The following is a 16,882-nucleotide window of genomic DNA, read 5'->3' on the forward strand; positions in this document are numbered from 1 at the left end:
GGACATGTCATCCATTGAGCATGTTTGGGATTCTCTAAGTAACTGTATCCAACTGTATGTTGTAGTTCCTGCTACTATCTGGCAGCTTTACACAGCCATTGAAGAGAAGTAGACATTCCACATGCTACATTCAACAACATGATCCACTCTATGCTTAGTACAGTGATGGCAAACCTTTTAAACACTGAGTGCCCAAACTACAACCAAAACCTGCGTATTTTTTTTCCCAAAGTGCCGATGCGACAATTTAAGCAGTAACTTATGACTCCCTGCTCTTTCACGGGTTTAAATTGTATAGGCCCCTAAGGACACCAATACAGTAGAAAGAAGGAGAACAAGTTTGGATTATCATTGTAGCTTCCTTCTAGGGTCCTGGGCTGCCCGGGACTGCAAGAGGCCTTGAGTGCTGTTTGGAAAACTCTACCCTGGAGTGATGCCCATATAGAGGGCTCTGAGTGGCGCCTCCGGCACCCGTGCTATAGGTTCGCCACCATTGGCTTAGGAGATGGGTTGCCCTGCAGTGGCAGTTGTTAATATCCCCAACAGTATAACTGCACTCTTTCAAGTGTCATTTTATTGTGGCCACCCGAAGATACAACAATAGTTAGTGGGTGGGTGGATTATCTGGAAAAAGGAGAACACAAATTTGTGAACATAAATATCTAACACATTTTCTTTTGAAAAAATGAACTTTATGTTCAACTCATGAAAATGAGAGCAAAAAGAAAATTTTAATAATTTTCATAGTATCATAGTATCATAGTATATAAGGCTGGAAGGAGACTCAAGTCCATCAAGTCCAACCTTCAAGAATTAAATAAATGTTTTATCCCCATAACCCGTGATATTTTTTCTCTCCAGAAAGTCATCCGGGCCTCTCTTGAACATGTACATAGAGTCCGCCATAACAACCTCCTGCGGCAGAGAGTTCCACAGTCTCACTGCTCTTACAGTAAAGAACCTTTGTCTATGTTGATGATAAAATCGCCTCTCCTCTAGGCGCAGAGGATGCCCCCTTGTCCTGGTCACAGGCCTAGGTATAAAAAGATCTTTGGAGAGATCCTTGTACTGTCCGTTCAGGTATTTGTACATTGTAATGAGGTCTCCCCTCAGTCGTCTTTTTTCTAAACTGAATAATCCCAAATTTTGTAATCTGTCATTGTATTCTAGTCCCCCCATTCCCCTAATAATCCTGGTTGCTCTCCTCTGCACCCGTTCCAGCTCTACTATATCCTTTTTATACACTGGTGCCCAAAACTGTACACAATATTCCATGTGTGGTCTGACCAGAGATTTGTATAAGGGCAGAACTATGTCTTTATCATGAGAATCTATTCCTCTCTTGATACATCCCATTATTTTATTTGCTTTAGCAGCAGCCGCCTGGCTCTGGTCACTAAAATTAAGTTTACCATCCACCAATACGCCCAAGTCCTTTTCAGCTTCAGTTTTACTATGTAATTGACCGTTTAGAACATAATTATACTTTTTGTTTCCATGGCCCAAGTGCATAACTTTACATTTGTCTACATTAAACCTCATCAACCATTTCTCTGCCCATCCCTCAAGCTTCCACAAATCCCTCTGTAATGCTAAACTATCGACCTCAGTATTTATTACTTTACACAGCTTAGTATCATCTGCAAATATTGAAACTTGACTGTGTAAACCCACTACAAGGTCATTAATAAAAATATTAAAAAGAAGTGGCCCCAATACTGACCCCTGTGGCACTCCACTGGTAACATCAACCCAATCTGAGAATGTGCCATTAATGACTACCCTCTGTTTTCTATCACTAAGCCAATTGCTTACCCAGATACACAGATTTTCTCCTATTCCCAGCAGTCTCATTTTATATACCAACCTTTTATGTGGAACGGTGTCAAATGCCTTTGAAAAGTCCAGATATACAACATCCACAGCGTACCCCAGATCCAGTCTTGAACTTACCTCCTCGTAGAAACCAATCAGATTAGTCTGACAGGACCGATCTCTCATAAACCCATGCTGACACTGGGTTATAAGGTTGTGCACAGTGAGATACTCCAGGATAGCATCTCTAATAAACCCCTCAAATATTTTCCCCACCACAGCAGTTAGACTTACAGGTCTGTAGTTTCCAGGATTGCTATTTGATCCTTTTTTGTATATTGGTACCACATTTGCTATGCGCCATTCCTGTGGAACATAACCAGTCCTCAGTGAATCTTCAAATATTAAAAATAACGGTCTGTCTATCACCGTACATAATTCATGCAGGACCCGGGGGTGTATGCCATCTGGCCCCGGGTGATTTATCTATCTTAGTGGTTGCGAGGCGGCACCGTACCTCTTCCTGGGTTAAACTGTTGACATTATAAAAAGATTTTACATTATTCCTCATTGTGTCTTCCACCAGGGGATTTTCCTGGGTAAAGACAGTTGAGAAGGCGACATTCAGTAGATTGGCCCTTTCCTCATCTCCTTCCACCATGACCCCCATGTTATTTCTAAGGGGACCCACACTCTCTGTTTTTAATTTCTTATCATTTATATACTTGAAAAATAATTTGGGATTATTTTTGCTCTCCCTGGCAATATTTCTCTCAGTCTCTATTTTTGCGGCCTTTATCTGCTTTTTACAGGATTTATTTTTCTCTCTATAATCCTGTAATGCCTCATCACTACCTTCACGTTTTAGCACCTTAAACGCTTTATCTTTCTCACTTATTGCTTTCCTTACAAGACTAGTTAGCCACATAGGCTTTTTCTTGTTCCTTTTATGCTTTTTCCCATAAGGTATGTGTTTCTCACAGGACTTTTTCAGAATATATGAGAAAAAGTCCAATTTTTTGGGGGGGCTTTTGTCTTTGAGAGCATTATCCCAGTCTATGCCTTTAAGGTCTTCCCTTAGTTGATGAAAATTTACCCTCCTGAAGTTTAGAGTGTTGGTTGCCCCTTCACTAACGTGCTTAGTAAAGCGTAATACAAAATCAATGATATTATGATCACTATTCCCCAGGTTCCCCCCAACCTGTAGTTTTGATACCCTATCAGGTCTGTTGGTAAGGATAAGGTCCAGCAGTGCCCCCCCTCTTGTTGGGTCCAGGACTAGTTGCGACAGGTAATTGTCTTTTGTTGTTGACAAGAACCTGCTACCTTTTATATTTTTATATGTATATTAAAGGGGTAGTCCGACTATTAGAAAAATGTAGCAGGCAGGCTGTGGAGGAATTAAGCTCACGGTCCATCAGAGCTGTGCCCCTGTATGTTTACAAGGAGCATGGCAGCTCTGTCATACAATATATTCCTGCTTGCTCAAGCACTGCAGATGTAACATCTCTCCTGCAGCCTGCTGTTTTGTACCTGAACCAGAAAACTGCAGATATATACGGCCATAACGTACATTGTAAGATATTACTAGTTACTAGATATTACTGATTACTAGTAACATCACCATTATCTACCAATTTGAAAAAGTAGTAAACTGACTCCAAAATAATATTTGTGGCATAGTAAGACCTTCAAGGAGAAGCTCAGAATATCAAAAACCTGATGAAGACAAAAATTGCAGTTGGCACTCACCAATTCTCAAAAGCAGTCTTTTATTTCATTCATGATAAAAGTGTTTGCTGCGGGATGGAAGGGTTACAGCAGGACCCCACTGTAGGAGCCTTCAGTGGGCTCCTGCTGTAATCCTTCCCTCCAGCAGTTTTCTGGTTTAGGTAAAAAACAGCAGGCTGCAGAGGAGACGCTACATCTGCAGTGCTTGAGCAAACAGGAATATATTGTATGTGCTTCTCCAGCGCTGAGACTTTACTGCTGATGGGCGTCCTACAGAAGGACTGCAGCAAGAGGAAAGCGCAGCTCAGCTATCCAGAGAATAATTGCTGACTCTAGAATTCATCATGGTTTAGCAGTGTTGTTGTGGTGTCTAGTGAAGTAGACACTGAGCGTGGCCTGTGAAGTTATGTAAGTATTGATCAAAGATTGTATATGCAGAACAGACTCGGCACCAAGAAAAGTGGAGTGATGAGTAAGGCAGCTTCATCAGGCAGTGTACACCCTGGGGTAACTTGATCAAGTGTACATCGTAGACTGCAGGGTTTCAGCTTTTTGTGATCTAAATATTCTTTCATGTGTGCCTTACATTGCAAGATTCGGTGTCTCCTAATGAACTAGTAGTTAAATAGCCTCTGACAGCTGTCGCAGCATATGATGGCAGGGCACATTTAATGGGCCTGGCACTTAGTTATTGGGTGCACGATGGTTTGGCCAAGAGAAATGTCATATCTTAATGAAAAGGTCACTATCATACTACAGGCGGTCCCCTACTTAAGAACACCCGACTTACAGACGACCCCCAGTTACAAACGGGCCTCTGGCTGTTGGTAATTTACTGTACTTTAGTCCCAGGATACAATAAACATCTATAACAGTTATCAAATGTGTCTGCAATGAAGCTTTATTACTTTATTACTATTTACTGTATAAGTAAATCGTGATTTTACTTGCATGTCATAGTCAATTTTACTTGCAAGTAAAATTGTTATTTACTATAAACATTGTGCAGCAATTTCACTATTTTTAAAAATCACTGACCACATGTGAGAAATTTGGCTGCATGTGGCCAGAGCTACATAAGGACTGCCATTTTCATATATACCTGTATTATAAACTCACCGGCCACTTTATTAGGTACACCTGTCCAACTGCTTGTTAACACTTAATTTCTAATCAGCCAATCACATGGCGGCAACTCAGTGCATTTAGGCATGTAGACGTGGTCAAGACAATCTCCTGCAGTTCAAACCGAGCATCAGTATGGGGAAGAAGGTGATTTGAGTGCCTTTGAACGTGGCATGGTTGTTGGTGCCAGAAGGGCAGGTCTGAGTATTTCAGAAACTGCTGATCTACTGGGATTTTCACGCACAACCATCTCTAGGGTTTACAGAGAATGGTCCGAAAAAGAAAAAACATCCAGTGAGCGGCAGTTCTGTGGGCGGAAATGCCTTCTCGGTTCGAGCTGATAGAAAGGCAACAGTGACTCAAATCGCCACCCGTTACAACCAAGGTAGGCAGAAGAGCATCTCTGAACGCACAGTACGTCGAACTTTGAGGCAGATGGGCTACAGCAGCAGAAGACCACACCAGGTGCCACTCCTTTCAGCTAAGAACAGGAAACTGAGGCTACAATTTGCACAAGCTCATCGAAGTTGGACAGTAGAAGATTGGAAAAACGTTGCCTGGTCTGATGAGTCTCGATTTCTGCTGCGACATTCGGATGGTAGGGTCAGAATTTGGCGTCAACAACATGAAAGCATGGATCCATCCTGCCTTGTATCAACGGTTCAGGCTGGTGGTGGTGGTGTCATGGTGTGGGGAATATTTTCTTGGCACTCTTTGGGCCCCTTGGTACCAATTGAGCATCGTTGCAACGCCACAGCCTACCTGAGTATTGTTGCTGACCATGTCCATCCCTTTATGACCACAATGTACCCAACATCTGATGGCTACTTTCAGCAGGATAATGCGCCATGTCATAAAGCTGGAATCATCTCAGACTGGTTTCTTGAACATGACATTGAGTTCACTGTACTCAAATGGCCTCCACAGTTACCAGATCTCAATCCAATAGAGCATCTTTGGGATGTGGTGGAACGGGAGATTCGCATCATGGATGTGCATCCGACAAATCTGCGGCAACTGTGTTGATGCCATCATGTCAATATGGACCAAAATCTCTGAGGAATGCTTCCAGCACCTTGTTGAATCTAAGCCACGAAGAATTGAGGCAGTTCTGAAGGCAAAAGGGGGTCCAACCCGTTACTAGCATGGTGTACCTAATAAAGTGGCCGGTGAGTGTATGTACATAATGAAGAAAGCTGGCTCCATTACCAAGGGTTCTGAATTCGGTTCCCCTGAAACGCACTATAAGAATTATTTGTAGGCATTTCTGAAGGAGTGCGAAAAGAGACTGTCACCCGACACTAAGAAGGGACTTTAACCCCCTTCCCGACCTGTGACAGAACCCGTAGGCTGTCACTATATGGAGAGGGCTCACAGGCTAAACTGATATAAGTAAACAGTAAAAACCATGTTAATTATCACCACATCCCCAAATGACTGATCAATTAATTTATAATAACGGTTATTCCATGCATTTAACCCTGTAATGGAAAATGGCACCCTAAGTCGAAAATGCCATTTTGAAAAATATAAAATATTCAGTAAAAAGTGATCAAAGGACCATAAAGTCCTCAAAAATAGCATTGACAACATCATCAAAAGTGGCAAAGAATGACACCACACAGCTCCGTACACCAAAAAATGTATTATCTCCAAAAGATGGCAAAATGAGGATTTTTTTTTGTGCAGGAAGTTTTAATTTTTGTAAATAGATGAAAACACTTTCATACACTGCATATGTATTGCCTGCATTTCCATATTATTGCATTTATTGTCCTTTATTATTGGTGTCATTTTGTCTGCATGCATTATTGTGGGATGGATTGCATATTATGCTGGTAGATGATATCTTTGTATATTTTTGGTCAGGTGCCACACCATTATTGATGATGTGGGTGGGGGAGGGTGTCGGATATGCTGGTTTATTGTCACCAGACCCAGGATTAAGCACAGTTTGTAGTGCTATTTAAATTGTTTTTAGAGATGTGTTTCAATAAAGATGTGATTTTTCAACTTGTGTTGTTATTCTTTATGTGTCATTAATACACACGGGTCGTTTTGTAATAACATGTAGTTGTTACTGTGGTGTGGGCCCAGTGATATACCTATTAATTTCTCTGTACCATATGTGTTGATCACGATAGTACAGGCAGTCCCCGGGTTACATACAAGATAGGGACTGTAGCTTTGTTCTTAAGTTGAGTTTGTATGTAAGTCGGAACTGTATATTTTATCATTGTAATCCCAGCCAGGACTTTTTTGGTCTCTGTGACAATTGGATTTTAAAAATGTTGGGTTGTCATAAGAACCAGTATTAACACTAAAGCTTCATTACAGACACCTGTGATAACTGTTATAGCTGATTATTGTAGCCTAGGACTAAAGTACAATAAATTACCAATATCCAGAGGTCCGTTTGTAACTAGGGGTCGGATGTAAGTCGAGTGTTCTTAAGTAGGGGACCGCCTGTATATTCCTTACTAAACTAATAAACATGTTTCCTTATAACAAACATAAAAAAGGTAAAAATAAAGATGAATATCAGGTATTCCAGTGTGAAATTAAAGTCAAGATCAGGGAAGGTAAGAAGGCATACAGGAGGAAGTTGGAGAGTAAACACAGAATATAAAGGGTGTTTGGGATGTGCTAAATAAGATCACTTGTATGTATACTAAGATCAGTGATGGGAAAGGTGATGAAGTGAGCCAAATGCATTTTTCAATCGATTTAGTGAGGGCATGCATGGTTTGTGTGTCTTGCATAGATCGGACCCCCCCCCCCAGTCTGCTTACATTGCATGTGCCCCAAGGCTGCCGGCTCCTCTTCACGCCGGGTTTCGCCTCCTGTCAGGACCCGGCTGTAAGTAACTAAGCCTGCACAAGTCACTTGAAAGCTGAGTTATTACTCAAAATGTGAGTTTTGGTGATTTTCATGAAAATTAAAAAAAAAAAACACCTAAAGTTCTAAGCCTCATAACATCCTAGCAGAAGGAGAGGACACAAAATATAATTTAACCATAAAGCAGACATTCTGGAGATTTTAGTCATCTAGTTTTTTGGGTAGTTAAATTATCTGCCTGGAAAGCAGAACATGTCAAACTTTGAAAATTTTTGAGATTTTGCCAAATTTTTCATTTTTTTTCAGAATGAAATGCAAAACTTATTACAGACGGTCCCCTACTTAAGGACACTCGACTTGCATACGAACCCTAATTACAAACGGACATCTGGTAATTGGTAATTTATTGTGCTTTAGTCCTAGGCTACAATGATCAACTGTAGCAGTTATCACGTGTCTGTAATGAAGCTTTAGTGTTAATATTGATTCTTATAACAACCCAACATTTTTAAAATCCATTTGTCACAGACACCAAAAAAGTTCTGTCTGGGATTACAATGATAAAATATACAGTTCTGACTTACATACAAATTCAACTTAAGAACAAACCTACAGACCCTATCTTGTATGTAACCCGGGGACTGCCTGTACTTAAATTTTACAACTATCATGAAGTACAATGTTCTCGAGAAAACAGTCTCAAAATCACCTGGATATGTTAAAGTATTCCTAAGTTTTAATCAATTATCGTGACATGTCAGTTTAAAAAAATCAAGTCTGGTCATTAAGCTGAAAACAAGTGTTGGTGATAAGGGGTTAAAGACTTGTAGCTATCAATTATGTAGCATATTAGCTATTATGTTTATTGCTAGCTTAAGGAGGCAAGTACTCCCCAAACTTTGGAAAACTTCTCACATATTGTCTGTTCCAAAAACTAGCAGGCCGGTGAGCCTGAAAGATTTTCGTCCGATAACCCTAACATCTCTAGTGATGAAGACAATGGAGAGAGTATTGTTAGATCATCTATTAGCCAGGGTGGAATATTTTGCTGACCGTCTTCAATTTGCGTACCGCTCAGGCCTTGGTGTTGAGCCATCCTGAGGAGTCTGATTGTGCTGTACGAAAAATATCTTTGGTTTGAGCTATGCGTTCAACACCACTGGCAATGAACGTGGATTGTAGTCTGATAAACTGGCTAATGGATTACCTGGTTACCACAGCGAGGTCGCTTGGGAAATAGGTGGTCTACAGAGCTAGTCAACATTATTGGTGCTCCACAGGGTACAATACTCTGAAATTCTCGGACGATACGGCAGTAGTGGTTTGCATAAGAGTTGTTGATCAGTGTGAATACAGAGACTGTGGCCAGATATGCAAGCTGGAATGAGACAAATGGTTTGTTGTTAAACACCTTCGAAACCATGGAGATGGTACTGGACTTTAGAAGATCACTGGTTAGATCTTGCGAGCCCTTATATATAAATGAAGAGGAGGTAGAGAAAGTTGAAAATTACAAGTATTTAGGAGTATATTTGGACAACAAACTAGATTGGCAAATACATCTAGAACATCAGATTAATAAAGCCAATAGTAGACCATATTTTTTACGATACGATCATATAATACTTGCAGTCGTTTGCTCAAACTGTAGTCGCCAGTGCTCTTCTTTTTACAGTAGCGTCATGGGAATATTGCATTAAAGTAGCTGAGTGTAATAAAATGGTAGAAAATAATTAAAAAGGCTGGGTCCATGGTCAGACTACAATTGGATAGTTAGGATGAGAATATTTAGAAGAGGATGATAGGAAGATTCAACAAAATTGTTGGTAACACAAGCCATCCCCTATATGTAATAACCATAAAACAAGAGTTTTTTAGCAATAGGTACCTACACTTACAATGCAAAACGGATAGATTCAGGTGATCTTCTTTCCCTGCTGTGATTAGATATAAGAATGTGTAATCATTTTTTGTTTTTATTAGATAAACAGTTTGATATTTTAAGTATTTTAAGTAATATATGGATGATGTTTGTTGTATGTGTAGTTGTTGTGAATTGTTGATTCATTAATCTGGAGCAGCATGTGCAACAGACATTTCCCTTTTTTGGTAGCAATAAAGTGCTATTATTCTTATTAGTAACTTCCTGCCTCAGCATGTCTGTAACTACCTGAATGTATGTGTGATTTAAAAAGATGTATTCCAAGTGGTAGATTCCCTTCAGTTTCTGCTGTCTGGTTCTCTTTAACCCCTTAAGGACGCAGGGTATTTTCGCTAATTTCTCGCTCTCCATCTTCAAAAATCCATAACTTTTTCATTTTTCCGTGTACAGACCTGTGTGAGGGTTTATTTTGTGCGTAACAAATTTTACTTTCCCTTGATGTTATTTATTATTCCATGCCATGTAGTGGGAAGCCGCAAAAAAATTCCAAATGTGGAAAAATTGAAAAAAACTGCATGTGCGTCATGTTCTTGTGGGCTCAGTTTTTACGACTTTCACTCTGCGCTCCAAATAACAGTAGAGGTACTTTATTCTTTGTTTCGGTACGATCGCAGTGATACCAAATTTATACAGGTTTTATCGCGTTTTAATACATTTTCAGAAATTAAACGAATGTGTACAAAAAAGAAAAAAAAATTTTTGCCATCTTCTGACGCGAATAACTTTTTCATACTTTGGCGCATGGAGCTGTGTGAGGTGTCATTTTTTGCGAAATGAGACGACGTTCTCATTGCTACTGTTTTGAGGACTGTGCGACATTTTGATAATTTTTTATTACATTTTTTATGTCATCTAAAAAGGTGTAAAAGTCGCGTTTTGGACATTTGGGCGCCATTTGCCGTTCCGGAGGTCACCGCCGTCAATAACCGTTTTTATATTTTGATAGATCGGGCATTTTGGGACGCGGCGATACCTAATGTGTCTGTGATTTTTACTATTTATTATATTTTATATCAGTTCTAGGGAAAGGGGGGTGATTTGAACTTTTAATATTTTATTTTTTTACATTTTTTAAACTTTTTTTTTTCTTTTTTTTCCCACTATTTCTTAGACCCTCTAGGGTACATTAACCCTAGATGGTCTGATCGCTCCTGCCATATACTGCAATACTACTGTATCGCTTTATATGGCATTTCTGCTCACTATACATTACAATGAGCCACAGGCATGTGCAGAAGCCATGTATCCTCGGGTCAAACGAAGACCCGAGGCTACCATGGCAACCCATGCGCTGCCAAATTTAAAGTGCCGCCGGCGACTTTGCCGGCGGCAAAGAAAAGGTTAACACCGCGGGTGATAGCGATGGGTCTTTGCTGCGATATGCAGCAAAGCCCATCTCTGTATGAAGAAGGCTCAGCCCGTGAGCCTTCTTCATACAACCTTCACAGCTCCATGGCGGATATATCCGTCACGGAGTGTGAAGGGGTTAAGGAGCAGAAAATTAAAGTTTTGCAGAATCACAGATTAAGATTGAGGGACTGATAAAGAGGGAAGCAGGAAGTTCTTCACTATTTTTTGCAGGTAAATGCTGCACAGACACAGCTTTTCTGCTAGCTACACAGAAAGCATAACCCTCAAGAGTGAGCAGGGAACAACAGCTTCTCCCCTCCAGCTATTAGAGTCTGTGGAATTTCTTGTGTACTCAAAGGACGGTTTCACAGCACAGCGGGGGGAGACAACTGCTGCGGGCACAGGCTAAACTGAGGAGGGTAGCAAAGAAACTGCTGGACTTAGAAAGTAACAGGCCAAGTTCTTTCTATTGAATTGGGAAAAAAATAATAAGAAACTATTGGAGTTGTGATTTAATTATTTATATAGGTATTTAATGGTTGAAATTTTATGCTTTTTTAAAAAAAATTTTATGTTTTGCTGTTGTTAAAACATGATTGTTTTCATAAGATTAATTCCCTTAACATACCCTCGATTTTGGATCACTGTTAAGTGTTTTAGCTCATGGTAAATGTGTGAATAAAAGGACAATCATTACCATTTACTGTGTATTTCAAATGAATACCTGCAGCCATATTAATAATTTGCATTTAAACAGGATCACAACACATTTGCCTGTGATGCAATTATTTAAGAAATGAATAGGACTGCACTAAAGCCGGGGCTACAATTTCAGTTAACAGCAAAGAGGAATATAATATTAAAGGAAAATATTTCCATTTTAAAGGTGCATTTATTTTCATAAGATCAGCCATAAGAACTACATGGACATACTTTAATCTGTTGCTTCACTTTCTCAGGCTGCTTACATGGTGAGGAAAATTGCTTGTTATTTAATTGGGGCAGATAAGTAGCTGGGAGACCATGGGCCTATGATTTGTCAGCAGATCTTATTAAAGGACCGGAGACTGCACTAGACATTTATTCATTTGCTGACATTTTTATTGGCTGTCCGTCTTGTGTACCATCATTTTTCCACAGCATCAGGCATTTAGTGAAGGTCTAGTGCTTGCAGACCCAAATATCTAGTGTTTATCATTGCATTGTCATCAGGACACATCTTGTATATGATCTCTAGACAAAAAAACTAGTAGTGAGAGGTACAAATGCCAAGGTTGTAAACTTCAGTGAAATATTAGACTGTATATTCTAATTTTTCTTCTCCTTGTGTACTAGACATACAGTATCTGTGCATATAGTGATGCCAAAGATGTATATTATTTCATGTTTTATTATTGTAAATGTAAATAACATTTTTAAGTAAATAATTTGATTTAGTGTTTTAATTTTGTAGGGGCCATAATGCTTTTAAACATCTTTTTGAAATATATATGGGAGCTGAATACCAGTCATTCTCCATGAGTGTTCAAGGGAACCTGTGACCAGATTTAACTCCTTTAACTAGAACCCTCCGGTAGGGTAAGTAATGTTCTATCTAGAATTCCCTCTTTTGTGTGAAATCTTGCCTGTTTATCTCTGATTGCTTAACCCCTAACAACCAGACCTTTTTTTGTTTATACATTTCCATTTTTTAACTCCCCAACTTCAAAATTCCATTACTTTTTTATTTTTTCATGTGAAGAGCTGTGTGAGGGCTTGTTTTCTGAAATTGCAATTCATAGTGACATAATTTAATATTCCATTCCGTGTACTGGGAAGCAGGAAAACATTTCAAATGCAGTGAAATTGGTGAAAAGATGCATTTGCGCAATTTCCTTGTGGGCTTGGTTATTAATGCTTTTACAGACAAATGACATGTCTCCTTTATTCTTTAGGGGATAATAAATTTGTATAGGTTTTATAATGTTTTCATACACTTTAATTCTCCTGTTAAAAAAAAAAGTCTTCATTTTGCCATCTTCTGGCATTTATAACTTTTTCATAGTCCAGTGTACAGAGCTGTTTGGGGTGTCATTTTTTTGTGAGATGATGTTTTCAGTGCTACCATGTTGAGGACTGCATAGCCTTTTGATAACTTTTTATAAACTTTTTATATGTTACAAAATGGTGAAAAAGTGGAATTTTCTACTTTTGTCTCTATATTCTGTTACTGGGTTAAATGCCGGGAATAACCGTCATTATATTTTGATATTTCAATGGGATGTTTTAGGACACGGCAATACCTAACATATTTATGATTTTTATTTATACCAGTTCTAGGAAAAGGGGGGGATATGACTTTTAAAAAAAAAATCTTTTAAACTTAAAAGGGTACTTTAACCCTAGGTTGTCTGATTGATTTTACCATATACTTCCATGCTACAGCACAGGAGGTCCCCTACTTAAGGAAACCTGACTTACAGACAACCCCTAGTTAAAGACGGACCACTCTGCCAACTGTGACCTCTCTGGATTCTTTAATATAGTCCCAGACTGCAATGATCAGCTGTACAGTGTCTGTATTGAAGCTTTATTGATAATCCTTGGTCCAATTACAGAAAAACATTTGTCACTGGGGCAAAAAAAAAAAAATTTCTGCATCTACAATTATAAAATATACAGTTTCGACTTACAAACAAATTCAACTTAAGAACAAACCTATGGACCCTATCTTGTATGTAACCCGGGGACTGCCTGTATGGCAGTAAATGGAGATTTTACAGATTATCTATTACAATGTACCAATCTCACATTGTAATAGATCGGCTAAAATCATACAAAGACCCGAGGCTGCTATAGTAATAGATGAGTGACGAGCTAAGCCTAAGCGTTGTTGTCTGACTGATGGATAGACACCTGCGATCGGTGCTAGTGGGTTGCATCGGTGGGTGTTTGCTGCAATATGGAGAGGACTCGCCTGTGAACCCCCGCCATACACCTGCAGTGGACGTGTGATGTACTAATATGTCACACATCGGTAAGGGGTTAACATTAGCAGGACAAGCTTCACCTTGATCGTTACTGATTGCATGCGTTTCACCCTAACATTGACTCCAGATAAAACTTTTTTTTTCTTGGAATTATCGGTATGAAGTGCGGGGGGTATCGGTATGGAGTATGGGAGTATCAATATCGCACTCAAATTTCTGGTATTGGTACAACCCTAGTAATAAGAAGCACTTACATTTCTTAAGCAGCTTAGCAAGGAGAAAGCATTTTTTTGTGTCCCACCTCTAGTGTTTTTTCAGTTGGGCATACTGGTATGCAGAGTGTGCGCTTGGGGTACCAGACATTGCCTTAAAAGGCACTGCTTGGCATCCAGGCACAAGGAATTGAACAATTTTGGAAGCCATGGACTCGCAGACTCTCCCAATTCTTATCTTTATATGAAGACATGGATATTGATACTATACATCACAATATGGGCGTCCAAAGTTACGCTCTCCCATCAGCTTCTAAAAATTACTCTGCTCTCTAGTCTACTTTACTCCTTCTAATTTTCATCTTTCATGACTTTGGATGAGATATTTATCTTTTATAAGTGATTAAGTTTTCAGATAACAGAGGAATTGCTAGAAAGAACAGTCTATACCCTATGTGAGGATTCTAGCTTTGTAATGGGGTAAAATCTGGTGACAGAGCCCCTTTAAGTGTGAATACTTATGCAGCTCACTGTATGTTCTCTTTATTTTTTTGTGATTTAGAAAATACATACATACATACAACAGCTACAGGCATGGAACAGAAATTATGTTGGTTGGGGGCCACACATACTGTCACTATGGGCCACATATAACCCAGGACCGTGGGATCTGCACTCCTGATATAAATCTACTGTGGACGAGTTTTTTTTATGTTTGAAGCAGAATGGATAATAACTCTTGATTGGAGGCCAAATCTATACAATCCTGTCCTGTGTAAAGATTTCATATAGAAAAAAACCTGGAATCAAAGCTCAGTCTTGTACTAGTACTATAAATAGCAGAATGCCAGATGCATGGTTCCTCGGTTGCCATAACAGAGCACTATAAAAACTGCTGATTTTTGCTTTCAGAATATGTAAATGGTTTCATTACAGTTGCTTGAAAAAATATACAGACATGGTGATGTGTTTTTGTATGTATTTTTGAGATGAGAATAAGCAGCCCTTTCTACATTGTATTGAAAGGGACAAGTATGAAAAACTGCTTTAATCCAGTGCCAGGAAAATGGTAAATCTCTCATGTGCCTCTGTTAACTCATGGCACAAAACAGTGACCACAATACCAGTAATAAAAATATATTGTTGAATCCAGACAGGCCCTTATTTTTCTGTGTACTAAGCTTATTGAGGCCTAGTAGAAATAACAGTTTTTATATTTGGATAAATCGGGAATTAAGGGTCCCCCCTGTTATAGCAATCGGTTGGCATCATGTGGAGTCTCGGTTGGCGTTGCCCATGCAGCAGCATCATAAAAGTGCCACCAGTGTGTTTGCATCGTTTTACACTTTTACCAATCGTTTGCATAAACGTTGCATTTGCATTGCGTTGACATTTACGTGTCATTGGCGATTGTGGCATTTATGTGGTGTTTATGTGTTTATGTTGCGTTTGCATTTACTTAGCATTTGCACTGTGTTCTTCCATCCATGTTCTTGCATCTCTGTCTATCTTGCACCCGTGTTTACATTTATGTTGCATTTGTGTTTACATGGCATTTTGCGTGGCATTTGCATTCACATGGCATTTATGCGGTGCTTGCATTTCCATCTACATGGCATTGCAAATGGTAACACTGCTTTTGCATTGCATTTACATATTGCGTATTCCGCTTCTGTGGCATTTGCATGGTGTTTGCATTTATGTTGCATTTGCGCATTTGATTTTACATCCTGTTTGCATTTTACATGGCAATTGTGCTTTGTTTGCATTGAGTTTACATTTATGTGGAGTTTGCATCGCTATTATGTTGTATTTGCTTTTACTTGGTTTTTGCATTATATTTATGTTGCATGTACATTAATGTGGCACTTGCACCGCATTTGTGTTTATATCTGTGTGATGTTTGCATTGCATTTATTTGGCGTTTGCTTTTACATGGCATCTACATAGCTTTTTTGTCGTATATAGGTTTACATTATTTACATGGTATTTACATTGCGTTTGCGTTTATATTGCACTTTCGTCATGTTTACATTTACATTTGCTTTCACATGGTGTTTACAGTGCCTTCGCGTTTACATTTACATGGGGTTTACATTGCATGTGTTCTTACAATGCTTTTCCGTTTACACTGCACTCATGTTCCGATTGTGTTTGCGTGTTGATTGCATTTGTATCCCATTCGCATGGCAAATTTGTAACACTGGGTTTTTGGAAATGTTAAATGAATGTTAAATGATTATTAGTAGAATATTAAAGGGGTTACAGATACTTCTGTATTTACTGCTGTATAGCTCACTGAGTCATTGTAAAATTCCAGAGTGTGGGCTGGGACTCTTCATATTTCTTCTAGTGCTAAGTGCTGAAAATGTGGCCTAAATAATGGGTTTAAACAGCATGTTTGACCCTTGTAAGTTGGATATTACCTCATAGACTGGGGTAGGGAATTCCAGAGAATTGGTGCAGCTCAGGAAAAGTCCCGGAGAAGTGAGTGGGATGTTCAAATTAAAGAAGAAAATACTCTAAGATCACTGGAAGAGCACAGTTTGGGCATTTGACTGAGATAAGAGAGGAGAGGGAGGGAGCTGAGCTTTGTGGATGAGGATGATTAGTTTAAATTGTATTTGGAAGGAGACAGTCAACCAGTATAGTGACTAGCCTATACTGCAGGCATCCGTGTAGCATTTGGTCTGAAAGATTAGTAGGGAGTCAGAGTATTCTAGACAAGAGTGAATCAGAGCGACAATTAGTGTTTTAGATGTTACAGTTGTAAGAAATGGGTGGATTCTGGAGATGTTCCTGAGATGCATGCGGCAAGCGTATGCAAGAGATTGAATATGCGTTGAAAAGGAGAGGTCGAAGTCCAGCACAACCCCAAGATAGTGGACCCACTGACTCTG

The 16,882-nt window shown here is 39.3% G+C and overlaps 1 long non-coding RNA gene across 4 annotated transcripts in view; it reads left to right on the plus strand.

The window, feature by feature from the left end:
- Positions 1-16,882, plus strand: part of LOC140118113 (uncharacterized) — a 47,648-nt gene that overhangs the window by 8,950 nt on the left and 21,816 nt on the right. For 2 of the 4 annotated variants that reach the window (XR_011853139.1, XR_011853140.1), the window contains exon 2: positions 12,255-12,379. This is a non-coding gene — a long non-coding RNA (uncharacterized lncRNA). Of the gene's footprint in view, positions 1-3,772; positions 3,955-7,815; positions 7,901-12,254; positions 12,380-16,882 lie in introns of those variants that run through there. The other 2 variants (XR_011853141.1, XR_011853142.1) reach the window with 2 other exon arrangements.

The sequence above is a fragment of the Engystomops pustulosus genome, chromosome 2, assembly GCF_040894005.1.
Source record: "Engystomops pustulosus chromosome 2, aEngPut4.maternal, whole genome shotgun sequence".
Lineage (NCBI taxonomy): Eukaryota > Metazoa > Chordata > Amphibia > Anura > Leptodactylidae > Engystomops > Engystomops pustulosus.